Raw genomic sequence first — 15,412 nt, forward strand, 5'->3', positions numbered from 1 at the left:
TCAATAATGGGATTATAAAGGCATTTAAACCGAGTAATAAGGCTTTGCTAGGCATAAGTGACTATAAATGAACTTTTCTTGACTATGGATGGCTTTCGCTCCATGTTTCCCGAGGCAAACAATCAATTACAATCTGTTTTATTAAAAAAATGTAAAAAAAATTCAAAATAAATTCAATAATGGGATTATAAAAGCATTTAAACCGAGTGATAAGGCTTTTCTAGGCAAGAGTGACTATAAATGATCTATTCTTGACAATGGATGGGTTTTGCTCCATGTTTCCCGAGGCAAATTATCAATTACAATATGTTTTAATCAAAAAATGTAAAAAAAATTCAAAATAAATTCAATAATGGGATTATAAAGACATTTAAACCGAGTAATAAGGCTTTGCTAGGCATAAGTGACTGTAAATGAACTTTTCTTGACTATGGATGGCTTTCGCTCCATGTTTCCCGAGGTAAACAATCAATTACAATCTGTTTTAATCAAAAAATGTAAAAAAAATTCAAGATAAATTCAATAATGGGATTATAAAGGCATTTAAACCGTGTAATAAGGCTTTTCTAGGCATGAGTGACTATAAATGATCTTTTCTTGACAATGGATGGTTTTCTCTCCATGTTTCCAGAGGCAAACAATCAATTACAATCTGTTTTAATCAAAAAATGTAAAAACAATTCAAAATAAATTCAATAATGAGATTATAAAGGCATTTAAACCGAGTAATAAGGCTTTTCTAGGCATGAGTGGCTATAAATGATCTTTTCTTGACAATGGATGGCTTTCGCTCCATGTTTCCCGAGGCAAACAATCAATTACAATCTGTTTTAATCAAAAAATGTAAAAACAATTCAAAATAAATTCAATAATGGGATTATAAAGGCATTTAAACCGAGTAATAAGGCTTTGCTAGGCATAAGTGACTATAAATGAACTTTTCTTGACTATGGATGGCTTTCGCTCCATGTTTCCCACTGCAAACAATCAATTACAATCTGTTTTAATCAAAAAATATAAAAACAATTGAAAATAACTTCAATAATGGGATTATAAAGGCATTTAAACCGAGTAATAAGGCTTTTCTAGGCATGAGTGACTATAAATGAACTTTTCTTGACAATGGATGGATTTCGCTCCATGTTTCCCACGGCAAACAATCAATTACAATCTGTTTTAATCAAAAAATATAAAAACAATTCAAAATAACTTCAATAATGGGATTATAAAGACATTTAAACCGAGTAATAAGGCTTTGCTAGGCATAAGTGACTGTAAATGAACTTTTCTTGACTATGGATGGCTTTCGCTCCATGTTTCCCGAGGTAAACAATCAATTACAATCTGTTTTAATCAAAAAATGTAAAAAAAATTCAAAATAAATTCAAAAATGGGATTATAAAGGCATTTAAACCGAGTAATAAGGCTTTTCTAGGCATGAGTGACTATAAATGATCTTTTCTTGACAATGGATGGTTTTCGCTCCATGTTTCCCGAGGCAAACAATCAATTACAATCTGTTTTAATCAAAAAATGTAAAAACAATTCAAAATAAATTCAATAACGGGATTATAAAGGCATTTAAACCGAGTAATAAGGCTTTTCTAGGCATGAGTGGCGATAAATGATCTTTTCTTGACAATGGATGGCTTTCGCTCCATGTTTCCCGAGGCAAACAGTCAATTACAATCTGTTTTAATCAAAAAATATAAAAACAATTCAAAATAAATTCAATAATGGGATTATAAAGGCATTTAAACCGAGTAATAAGGCTTTCCTAGGCATAAGTGACTGTAAATGAAGTCTTCTTGACTATGGATGGCTTTCGCTCCATGTTTCCCGAGGCAAACAATCAATTACAATCTGTTTCAATCAAAAAATGTAAAAAAATTTCAAAATAAATTCAATAATGCGATTATAAAAGCATTTAAACCGAGTAATAAGGCTTTGCTAGGCATAAGTGACTGTAAATGAACTTTTCTTGACTATGGATGGCTTTCGCTCCATGTTTCCCGAGGTAAACAATCAATTACAATATGTTTTAATCAAAAAATGTAAAAACAATTCAAAATAAATTCAATAATGGGATTATAAAGGCATTTAAACCGAGTAATAAGGCTTTTCTAGGCCTGAGTGGCTATAAATGATCTTTTCTTGACAATGGATGGCTTTCGCTCCATGTTTCCCGAGGCAAACAATCAATTACAATCTGTTTTATTCAAAAATTGTAAAAACAATTCAAAATAAATTCAATAATGGGATTATAAAGGCATTTAAACCGAGTAATAAGGCTTTGCTAGGCATAAGTGACTATAAATGAACTTTTCTTGACTATGGATGGCTTTCGCTCCATGTTTCCCGAGGCAAACAATCAATTACAATATGTTTTAATCAAAAAATGTAAAAAAAATTCAAAATAAATTCAATAATGCGATTATAAAGGAATTTAAACCGAGTAATAAGGCTTTTCTAGGCATGAGTGACTATAAATGATCTTTTCTTGACAATGGATGGCTTTCACTCCACGTTTCCCGAGGCAAACAATCAATTAGAATCTGTTTTAATCAAAAAATATAAAAATAATTCAAAATAACTTCAATAATGGGATTATAAAGGCATTTAAACCGAGTAATAAGGCTTTTCTAGGCATGAGTGACTATAAATGATCTTTTCTTCACAATGGATGGCTTTCACTCCACGTTTCCCGAGGCAAACAATCAATTAGAATCTGTTTTAATCAAAAAATATAAAAACAATTCAAAATAACTTCAATAATGGGATTATAAAGGCATTTAAAACGAGTATTAAGGCTTTTGTAGGCATTAGTGACTATAAATGAACTTTTCTTGACGATGGATGGCTTTCGCTCCATGTTTCCCAAGGCAAACAATCAATTACAATCTGTTTTAATCAAAAAATATAAAAACAATTCAAAATAACTTCAATAATGGGTTTATAAAGGCATTTAAACCGAGTAATAAGGCTTTTCTAGGCATGAGTGACTATAAATGAACTTTTCTTGACAATGGATGGCTTTCGCTCCATGTTTCCCACGGCAAACAATCAATTACAATCTGTTTTAATCAAAAAATATAAAAACAATTCAAAATAAATTCAATAATGGGATTATAAAGGCATTTAAACCCAGTAATAAGGCTTTGCTAGGCATAAGTGACTATAAATGAACTTTTCTTGACTATGGATGGCTTTCGCTCCATGTTTCCCGAGGTAAACAATCAATTACAATCTGTTTTAATCAAAAAATGTAAAAAAAATTCAAGATAAATTCAATAATGGGATTATAAAGGCATTTAAACCGTGTAATAAGGCTTTTCTAGGCATGAGTGACTATAAATGATCTTTTCTTCACAATGGATGGTTTTCTCTCCATGTTTCCAGAGGCAAACAATCAATTACAATCTGTTTTAATCAAAAAATGTAAAAACAATTCAAAATAAATTCAATAATGAGATTATAAAGGCATTTAAACCGAGTAATAAGGCTTTTCTAGGCATGAGTGGCTATAAATGATCTTTTCTTGACAATGGATGGCTTTCGCTCCATGTTTCCCGAGGCAAACAATCAATTACAATCTGTTTTAATCAAAAAATGTAAAAACAATTCAAAATAAATTCAATAATGGGATTATAAAGGCATTTAAACCGAGTAATAAGGCTTTGCTAGGCATAAGTGACTATAAATGAACTTTTCTTGACTATGGATGGCTTTCGCTCCATGTTTCCCACGGCAAACAATCAATTACAATCTGTTTTAATCAAAAAATATAAAAACAATTCAAAATAACTTCAATAATGGGATTATAAAGGCATTTAAACCGAGTAATAAGGCTTTTCTAGGCATGAGTGACTATAAATGAACTTTTCTTGACAATGGATGGATTTCGCTCCATGTTTCCCACGGCAAACAATCAATTACAATCTGTTTTAATCAAAAAATATAAAAACAATTCAAAATAACTTCAATAATGGGATTATAAAGGCATTTAAACCGAGTAATAAGGCTTTTCTAGGCATGAGTGACTATAAATGAACTTTTCTTGACAATGGATGGCTTTCGCTCCATGTTTCCCACGGCAAACAATCAATTACAATCTGTTTTAATCAAAAAATATAAAAACAATTCAAAATAAATTCAATAATGGGATTATAAAGGCATTTAAACCGAGTAATAAGGCTTTTCTAGGCATGAGTGACTATAAATGATCTTTTCTTGACAATGGATGGCTTTCACTCCACGTTTCCCGAGGCAAACAATCAATTAGAATCTGTTTTAATCAAAAAATGTAAAAAGATTCAACTTAAATTCAATTATGGGATTATAAAAGCATTTAAAACGAGTATTAAGGCTTTTGTAGGCATGAGTGACTATAAATGAACTTTTCTTGACGATGGATGGCTTTCGCTCCATGTTTCCCAAGGCAAACAATCAATTACAATCTGTTTTAATCAAAAAATATAACAACAATTCAAAATAACTTCAATAATGGGATTATAAAGGCATTTAAACCGAGTAATAAGGCTTTTCTAGGCATGAGTAACTATAAATGATCTTTTCTTGACAATGGATGGCTTTCGGTCCATGTTTCCCACGGCAAACAGTCAATTACAATCTGTTTTAATCAAAAAATATAAAAACAATTCAAAATAAATTCAATAATGGGATTATAAAGGCATTTAAACCGAGTAATAAGGCTTTGCTAGGCATAAGTGACTATAAATGAAATTTTCTTGACTATGGATGGCTTTCGCTCCATGTTTCCCGAGGTAAACAATCAATTACAATCTGTTTTAATCAAAAAATCTAAAAAAAATTCAAAATAAATTCAATAATGGGATTATAAAGGCATTTAAACCGAGTAATAAGGCTTTTCTAGGCATGAGTGACTATAAATGATCTTTTCTTGACAATGGATGGTTTTCGCTCCATGTTTCCCGAGGCAAACAATCAATTACAATCTGTTTTAATTAAAAAAATGTAAAAACAATTCAAAATAAATTCAATAATGGGATTATAAAGGCATTTAAACAGAGTAATAAGGCTTTTCTAGGCATGAGTGGCTATAAATGATCTTTTCTTGACAATGGATGGCTTTCGCTCCATGTTTCCCGAGGCAAACAATCAATTACAATCTGTTTTAATCAAAAAATGTAAAAAAAATTCAAGATAAATTCAATAATGGGATTATAAAGGCATTTAAACCGTGTAATAAGGCTTTTCTAGGCATGAGTGACTATAAATGATCTTTTCTTGACAATGGATGGTTTTCTCTCCATGTTTCCAGAGGCAAACAATCAATTACAATCTGTTTTAATCAAAAAATGTAAAAACAATTCAAAATAAATTCAATAATGAGATTATAAAGGCATTTAAACCGAGTAATAAGGCTTTTCTAGGCATGAGTGGCTATAAATGATCTTTTCTTGACAATGGATGGCTTTCGCTCCATGTTTCCCGAGGCAAACAATCAATTACAATCTGTTTTAATCAAAAAATGTAAAAACAATTCAAAATAAATTCAATAATGGGATTATAAAGGCATTTAAACCGAGTAATAAGGCTTTGCTAGGCATAAGTGACTATAAATGAACTTTTCTTGACTATGGATGGCTTTCGCTCCATGTTTCCCACGGCAAACAATCAATTACAATCTGTTTTAATCAAAAAATATAAAAACAATTCAAAATAACTTCAATAATGGGATTATAAAGGCATTTAAACCGAGTAATAAGGCTTTTCTAGGCATGAGTGACTATAAATGAACTTTTCTTGACAATGGATGGATTTCGCTCCATGTTTCCCACGGCAAACAATCAATTACAATCTGTTTTAATCAAAAAATATAAAAACAATTCAAAATAACTTCAATAATGGGAATATAAAGACATTTAAATCGAGTAATAAGGCTTTGCTAGGCATAAGTGACTGTAAATGAACTTTTCTTGACTATGGATGGCTTTCGCTCCATGTTTCCCGAGGTAAACAATCAATTACAATCTGTTTTAATCAAAAAATGTAAAAAAAATTCAAAATAAATTCAAAAATGGGATTATAAAGGCATTTAAACCGAGTAATAAGGCTTTTCTAGGCATGAGTGACTATAAATGATCTTTTCTTGACAATGGATGGTTTTCGCTCCATGTTTCCCGAGGCAAACAATCAATTACAATCTGTTTTAATCAAAAAATGTAAAAACAATTCAAAATAAATTCAATAACGGGATTATAAAGGCATTTAAACCGAGTAATAAGGCTTTTCTAGGCATGAGTGGCGATAAATGATCTTTTCTTGACAATGGATGGCTTTCGCTCCATGTTTCCCGAGGCAAACAGTCAATTACAATCTGTTTTAATCAAAAAATATAAAAACAATTCAAAATAAATTCAATAATGGGATTATAAAGGCATTTAAACCGAGTAATAAGGCTTTGCTAGGCATAAGTGACTGTAAATGAAGTCTTCTTGACTATGGATGGCTTTCGCTCCATGTTTCCCGAGGCAAACAATCAATTACAATCTGTTTCAATCAAAAAATGTAAAAAAATTTCAAAATAAATTCAATAATGCGATTATAAAAGCATTTAAACCGAGTAATAAGGCTTTGCTAGGCATAAGTGACTGTAAATGAACTTTTCTTGACTATGGATGGCTTTCGCTCCATGTTTCCCGAGGTAAACAATCAATTACAATCTGTTTTAATCAAAAAATGTAAAAACAATTGAAAATAAATTCAATAATGGGATTATAAAGGCATTTAAACCGAGTAATAAGGCTTTTCTAGGCATGAGTGGCTATAAATGATCTTTTCTTGACAATGGATGGCTTTCGCTCCATGTTTCCCGAGGCAAACAATCAATTACAATCTGTTTTATTCAAAAATTGTAAAAACAATTCAAAATAAATTCAATAATGGGATTATAAAGGCATTTAAACCGAGTAATAAGGCTTTGCTAAGCATAAGTGACTATAAATGAACTTTTCTTGACTATGGATGGCTTTCGCTCCATGTTTCCCGAGGCAAACAATCAATTACAATATGTTTTAATCAAAAAATGTAAAAAAAATTCAAAATAAATTCAATAATGCGATTATAAAGGAATTTAAACCGAGTAATAAGGCTTTTCTAGGCATGAGTGACTATAAATGATCTTTTCTTGACAATGGATGGCTTTCACTCCACGTTTCCCGAGGCAAACAATCAATTAGAATCTGTTTTAATCAAAAAATATAAAAACAATTCAAAATAACTTCAATAATGGGATTATAAAGGCATTTAAACCGAGTAATAAGGCTTTTCTAGGCATGAGTGACTATAAATGATCTTTTCTTCACAATGGATGGCTTTCACTCCACGTTTCCCGAGGCAAACAATCAATTAGAATCTGTTTTAATCAAAAAATATAAAAACAATTCAAAATAACTTCAATAATGGGATTATAAAGGCATTTAAAACTAGTATTAAGGCTTTTGTAGGCATTAGTGACTATAAATGAACTTTTCTTGACGATGGATGGCTTTCGCTCCATGTTTCCCAAGGCAAACAATCAATTACAATCTGTTTTAATCAAAAAATATAAAAACAATTCAAAATAACTTCAATAATGGGATTAGAAAGGCATTTAAACCGAGTAATAAGGCTTTTCTAGGCATGAGTGACTATAAATGAACTTTTCTTGACAATGGATGGCTTTCGCTCCATGTTTCCCACGGCAAACAATCAATTACAATCTGTTTTAATCAAAAAATATAAAAACAATTCAAAATAAATTCAATAATGGGATTATAAAGGCATTTAAACCGAGTAATAAGGCTTTGCTAGGCATAAGTGACTATAAATGAACTTTTCTTGACTATGGATGGCTTTCGCTCCATGTTTCCCGAGGTAAACAATCAATTACAATCTGTTTTAATCAAAAAATGTAAAAAAAATTCAAGATAAATTCAATAATGGGATTATAAAGGCATTTAAACCGTGTAATAAGGCTTTTCTAGGCATGAGTGACTATAAATGATCTTTTCTTGACAATGGATGGTTTTCTCTCCATGTTTCCAGAGGCAAACAATCAATTACAATCTGTTTTAATCAAAAAATGTAAAAACAATTCAAAATAAATTCAATAATGAGATTATAAAGGCATTTAAACCGAGTAATAAGGCTTTTCTAGGCATGAGTGGCTATAAATGATCTTTTCTTGACAATGGATGGCTTTCGCTCCATGTTTCCCGAGGCAAACAATCAATTACAATCTGTTTTAATCAAAAAATGTAAAAACAATTCAAAATAAATTCAATAATGGGATTATAAAGGCATTTAAACCGAGTAATAAGGCTTTGCTAGGCATAAGTGACTATAAATGAACTTTTCTTGACTATGGATGGCTTTCGCTCCATGTTTCCCACGGCAAACAATCAATTACAATCTGTTTTAATCAAAAAATATAAAAACAATTCAAAATAACTTCAAGAATGGGATTATAAAGGCATTTAAACCGAGTAATAAGGCTTTTCTAGGCATGAGTGACTATAAATGAACTTTTCTTGACAATGGATGGATTTCGCTCCATGTTTCCCACGGCAAACAATCAATTACAATCTGTTTTAATCAAAAAATATAAAAACAATTCAAAATAACTTCAATAATGGGATTATAAAGGCATTTAAACCGAGTAATAAGGCTTTTCTAGGCATGAGTGACTATAAATGAACTTTTCTTGACAATGGATGGCTTTCGCTCCATGTTTCCCACGGCAAACAATCAATTACAATCTGTTTTAATCAAAAAATATAAAAACAATTCAAAATAAATTCAATAATGGGATTATAAAGGCATTTAAACCGAGTAATAAGGCTTTTCTAGGCATGAGTGACTATAAATGATCTTTTCTTGACAATGGATGGCTTTCCCTCCACGTTTCCCGAGGCAAACAATCAATTAGAATCTGTTTTAATCAAAAAATGTAAAAAGATTCAACTTAAATTCAATTATGGGATTATAAAAGCATTTAAAACGAGTATTAAGGCTTTTGTAGGCATGAGTGACTATAAATGAACTTTTCTTGACGATGGATGGCTTTCGCTCCATGTTTCCCAAGGCAAACAATCAATTACAATCTGTTTTAATCAAAAAATATAACAACAATTCAAAATAACTTCAATAATGGGATTATAAAGGCATTTAAACCGAGTAATAAGGCTTTTCTAGGCATGAGTGACTATAAATGAACTTTTCTTGACAATGGATGGCTTTCGCTCCATGTTTCCCGAGGTAAACAATCAATTACAATCTGTTTTAATCAAAAAATATAAAAACAATTCAAAATAAATTCAATAATGGGATTATAAAGGCATTTAAACCGAGTAATAAGGCTTTGCTAGGCATAAGTGACTATAAATGAAATTTTCTTGACTATGGATGGCTTTCGCTCCATGTTTCCCGAGGTAAACAATCAATTACAATCTGTTTTAATCAAAAAATCTAAAAAAAATTCAAAATAAATTCAATAATGGGATTATAAAGGCATTTAAACCGAGTAATAAGGCTTTTCTAGGCATGAGTGACTATAAATGATCTTTTCTTGACAATGGATGGTTTTCGCTCCATGTTTCCCAAGGCAAACAATCAATTACAATCTGTTTTAATTAAAAAAATGTAAAAACAATTCAAAATAAATTCAATAATGGGATTATAAAGGCATTTAAACAGAGTAATAAGGCTTTTCTAGGAATGAGTGGCTATAAATGATCTTTTCTTGACAATGGATGGCTTTCGCTCCATGTTTCCCGAGGCAAACAATCAATTACAATCTGTTTTAATAAAAAACTGTAAAAACAATTCAAAAGAAATTCAATAATGAGATTATAAAGGCATTTAAACCGAGTAATAAGGCTTTTCTAGGCATGAGTGGCTATAAATGATCTTTTCTTGACAATGGATGGCTTTCGCTCCATGTTTCCCGAGGCAAACAATCAATTACAATCTGTTTTAATCAAAAAATGTAAAAACAATTCAAAATAAATTCAATAATGGGATTATAAAGGCATTTAAACCGAGTAATAAGGCTTTGCTAGGCATAAGTGACTATAAATGAACTTTTCTTGACTATGGATGGCTTTCGCTCCATGTTTCCCACGGCAAACAATCAATTACAATCTGTTTTAATCAAAAAATATAAAAACAATTCAAAATAACTTCAATAATGGGATTATAAAGGCATTTAAACCGAGTAATAAGGCTTTTCTAGGCATGAGTGGCTATAAATGAACTTTTCTTGAAAATGGATGGCTTTCGCTCCATGTTTCCCACGGCAAACAATCAATTACAATCTGTTTTAATCTAAAAATATAAAAACAATTCAAAATAACTTCAATAATGGGATTATAAAGGCATTTAAACCGAGTAATAAGGCTTTTCTAGGCATGAGTGACTATAAATGAACTTTTCTTGACAATGGATGGCTTTCGCTCCATGTTTCCCACGGCAAACAATCAATTACAATCTGTTTTAATCTAAAAATATAAAAACAATTCAAAATAACTTCAATAATGGGATTATAAAGGCATTTAAACCGAGTAATAAGGCTTTTCTAGGCATGAGTGACTATAAATGAACTTTTCTTGACAATGGATGGCTTTCGCTCCATGTTTCCCACGGCAAACAATCAATTACAATCTGTTTTAATCAAAAAATATAAAAACAATTCAAAATAAATTCAATAATGGGATTATAAAGGCATTTAAACCGAGTAATAAGGCTTTGCTAGGCATAAGTGACTATAAATGAACTTTTCTTGTCTATGGATGGCTTTCGCTCCATGTTTCCCGAGGCAAACAATCAATTACAATCTGTTTTATTAAAAAAATGTAAAAAAAATTCAAAATAAATTCAATAATGGGAATATAAAAGCATTTAAACCGAGTGATAAGGCTTTTCTAGGCATGAGTGACTATAAATGATCTATTCTTGACAATGGATGGGTTTTGCTCCATGTTTCCCGAGGCAAACAATCAATTACAATATGTTTTAATCAAAAAATGTAAAAAAAATTCAAAATAAATTCAATAATGGGATTATAAAGGCATTTAAACCGAGTAATAAGGCTTTGCTAGGCATAAGTGACTGTAAATGAACTTTTCTTGACTATGGATGGCTTTCGCTCCATGTTTCCCGAGGTAAACAATCAATTACAATCTGTTTTAATCAAAAAATGTAAAAAAAATTCAAAATAAATTCAATAATGGGATTATAAAGGCATTTAAACCGAGTAATAAGGCTTTTCTAGGCATGAGTGACTATAAATGATCTTTTCTTGACAATGGATGGTTTTCGCTCCATGTTTCCCGAGGCAAACAATCAATTACAATCTGTTTTAATCAAAAAATGTAAAAACAATTCAAAATAAATTCAATAACGGGATTATAAAGGCATTTAAACCGAGTAATAAGGCTTTTCTTGGCATGAGTGGCTATAAATGATCTTTTCTTGACAATGGATGGCTTTCGCTCCATGTTTCCCGAGGCAAACAGTCAATTACAATCTGTTTTAATCAAAAAATATAAAAAAAATTCAAAATAAATTCAATAATGGGATTATAAAGGCATTTAAACAGAGTAATAAGGCTTTTCTAGGAATGAGTGGCTATAAATGATCTTTTCTTGACAATGGATGGCTTTCGCTCCATGTTTCCCGAGGCAAACAATCAATTACAATCTGTTTTAATAAAAAACTGTAAAAACAATTCAAAAGAAATTCAATAATGAGATTAGAAAGGCATTTAAACCGAGTAATAAGGCTTTTCTAGGCATGAGTGGCTATAAATGATCTTTTCTTGACAATGGATGGCTTTCGCTCCATGTTTCCCGAGGCAAACAATCAATTACAATCTGTTTTAATCAAAAAATGTAAAAACAATTCAAAATAAATTCAATAATGGGATTATAAAGGCATTTAAACCGAGTAATAAGGCTTTGCTAGGCATAAGTGACTATAAATGAACTTTTCTTGACTATGGATGGCTTTCGCTCCATGTTTCCCACGGCAAACAATCAATTACAATCTGTTTTAATCAAAAAATATAAAAACAATTCAAAATAACTTCAATAATGGGATTATAAAGGCATTTAAACCGAGTAATAAGGCTTTTCTAGGCATGAGTGGCTATAAATGAACTTTTCTTGAAAATGGATGGCTTTCGCTCCATGTTTCCCACGGCAAACAATCAATTACAATCTGTTTTAATCTAAAAATATAAAAACAATTCAAAATAACTTCAATAATGGGATTATAAAGGCATTTAAACCGAGTAATAAGGCTTTTCTAGGCATGAGTGACTATAAATGAACTTTTCTTGACAATGGATGGCTTTCGCTCCATGTTTCCCACGGCAAACAATCAATTACAATCTGTTTTAATCTAAAAATATAAAAACAATTCAAAATAACTTCAATAATGGGATTATAAAGGCATTTAAACCGAGTAATAAGGCTTTTCTAGGCATGAGTGACTATAAATGAACTTTTCTTGACAATGGATGGCTTTCGCTCCATGTTTCCCACGGCAAACAATCAATTACAATCTGTTTTAATCAAAAAATATAAAAACAATTCAAAATAAATTCAATAATGGGATTATAAAGGCATTTAAACCGAGTAATAAGGCTTTGCTAGGCATAAGTGACTATAAATGAACTTTTCTTGTCTATGGATGGCTTTCGCTCCATGTTTCCCGAGGCAAACAATCAATTACAATCTGTTTTATTAAAAAAATGTAAAAAAAATTCAAAATAAATTCAATAATGGGAATATAAAAGCATTTAAACCGAGTGATAAGGCTTTTCTAGGCATGAGTGACTATAAATGATCTATTCTTGACAATGGATGGGTTTTGCTCCATGTTTCCCGAGGCAAACAATCAATTACAATATGTTTTAATCAAAAAATGTAAAAAAAATTCAAAATAAATTCAATAATGGGATTATAAAGGCATTTAAACCGAGTAATAAGGCTTTGCTAGGCATAAGTGACTGTAAATGAACTTTTCTTGACTATGGATGGCTTTCGCTCCATGTTTCCCGAGGTAAACAATCAATTACAATCTGTTTTAATCAAAAAATGTAAAAAAAATTCAAAATAAATTCAATAATGGGATTATAAAGGCATTTAAACCGAGTAATAAGGCTTTTCTAGGCATGAGTGACTATAAATGATCTTTTCTTGACAATGGATGGTTTTCGCTCCATGTTTCCCGAGGCAAACAATCAATTACAATCTGTTTTAATCAAAAAATGTAAAAACAATTCAAAATAAATTCAATAACGGGATTATAAAGGCATTTAAACCGAGTAATAAGGCTTTTCTTGGCATGAGTGGCTATAAATGATCTTTTCTTGACAATGGATGGCTTTCGCTCCATGTTTCCCGAGGCAAACAGTCAATTACAATCTGTTTTAATCAAAAAATATAAAAACAATTCAAAATAACTTCAATAATGGGATTATAAAGGCATTTAAACCGAGTAATAAGGCTTTTCTAGGCATGAGTGGCTATAAATGAACTTTTCTTGAAAATGGATGGCTTTCGCTCCATGTTTCCCACGGCAAACAATCAATTACAATCTGTTTTAATCTAAAAATATAAAAACAATTCAAAATAACTTCAATAATGGGATTATAAAGGCATTTAAACCGAGTAATAAGGCTTTTCTAGGCATGAGTGACTATAAATGAACTTTTCTTGACAATGGATGGCTTTCGCTCCATGTTTCCCATGGCAAACAATCAATTACAATCTGTTTTAGTCAAAAAATATAAAAACAATTCAAAATAAATTCAATAATGGGATTATAAAGGCATTTAAACCGAGTAATAAGGCTTTGCTAGGCATAAGTGACTATAAATGAACTTTTCTTGACTATGGATGGCTTTCGCTCCATGTTTCCCGAGGCAAACAATCAATTACAATCTGTTTTATTAAAAAAATGTAAAAAAAATTCAAAATAAATTCAATAATGGGATTATAAAAGCATTTAAACCGAGTGATAAGGCTTTTCTAGGCATGAGTGACTATAAATGATCTATTCTTGACAATGGATGGGTTTTGCTCCATGTTTCCCGAGGCAAACAATCAATTACAATATGTTTTAATCAAAAAATGTAAAAAAAAATTCAAAATAAATTCAATAATGGGATTATAAAGGCATTTAAACCGAGTAATAAGGCTTTGCTAGGCATAAGTGACTGTAAATGAACTTTTCTTGACTATGGATGGCTTTCGCTCCATGTTTCCCGAGGTAAACAATCAATTACAATCTGTTTTAATCAAAAAATGTAAAAAAAATTCAAAATAAATTCAATAATGGGATTATAAAGGCATTTAAACCGAGTAATAAGGCTTTTCTTGGCATGAGTGGCTATAAATGATCTTTTCTTGACAATGGATGGCTTTCGCTCCATGTTTCCCGAGGCAAACAATCAATTACAATCTGTTTTAATAAAAAACTGTAAAAACAATTCAAAAGAAATTCAATAATGAGATTATAAAGGCATTTAAACCGAGTAATAAGGCTTTTCTAGGCATGAGTGGCTATAAATGATCTTTTCTTGACAATGGATGGCTTTCGCTCCATGTTTCCCGAGGCAAACAATCAATTACAATCTGTTTTAATCAAAAAATGTAAAAACAATTCAAAATAAATTCAATAATGGGATTATAAAGGCATTTAAACCGAGTAATAAGGCTTTGCTAGGCATAAGTGACTATAAATGAACTTTTCTTGACTATGGATGGCTTTCGCTCCATGTTTCCCACGGCAAACAATCAATTACAATCTGTTTTAATCAAAAAATATAAAAACAATTCAAAATAACTTCAATAATGGGATTATAAAGGCATTTAAACCGAGTAATAAGGCTTTTCTAGGCATGAGTGGCTATAAATGAACTTTTCTTGAAAATGGATGGCTTTCGCTCCATGTTTCCCACGGCAAACAATCAATTACAATCTGTTTTAATCTAAAAATATAAAAACAATTCAAAATAACTTCAATAATGGGATTATAAAGGCATTTAAACCGAGTAATAAGGCTTTTCTAGGCATGAGTGACTATAAATGAACTTTTCTTGACAATGGATGGCTTTCGCTCCATGTTTCCCCCGGCAAACAATCAATTACAATCTGTTTTAATCAAAAAATATAAAAACAATTCAAAATAAATTCAATAATGGGATTATAAAGGCATTTAAACCGAGTAATAAGGCTTTGCTAGGCATAAGTGACTATAAATGAACTTTTCTTGACTATGGATGGATTTCGCTCCATGTTTCCCGAGGCAAACAATCAATTACAATCTGTTTTATTAAAAAAATGTAAAAAAAATTCAAAATAAATTCAATAATGGGATT

This window comes from Theobroma cacao, chromosome 7 (assembly GCF_053813885.1).
Source record: "Theobroma cacao isolate CCN51 chromosome 7, ASM5381388v1, whole genome shotgun sequence".
Lineage (NCBI taxonomy): Eukaryota > Viridiplantae > Streptophyta > Magnoliopsida > Malvales > Malvaceae > Theobroma > Theobroma cacao.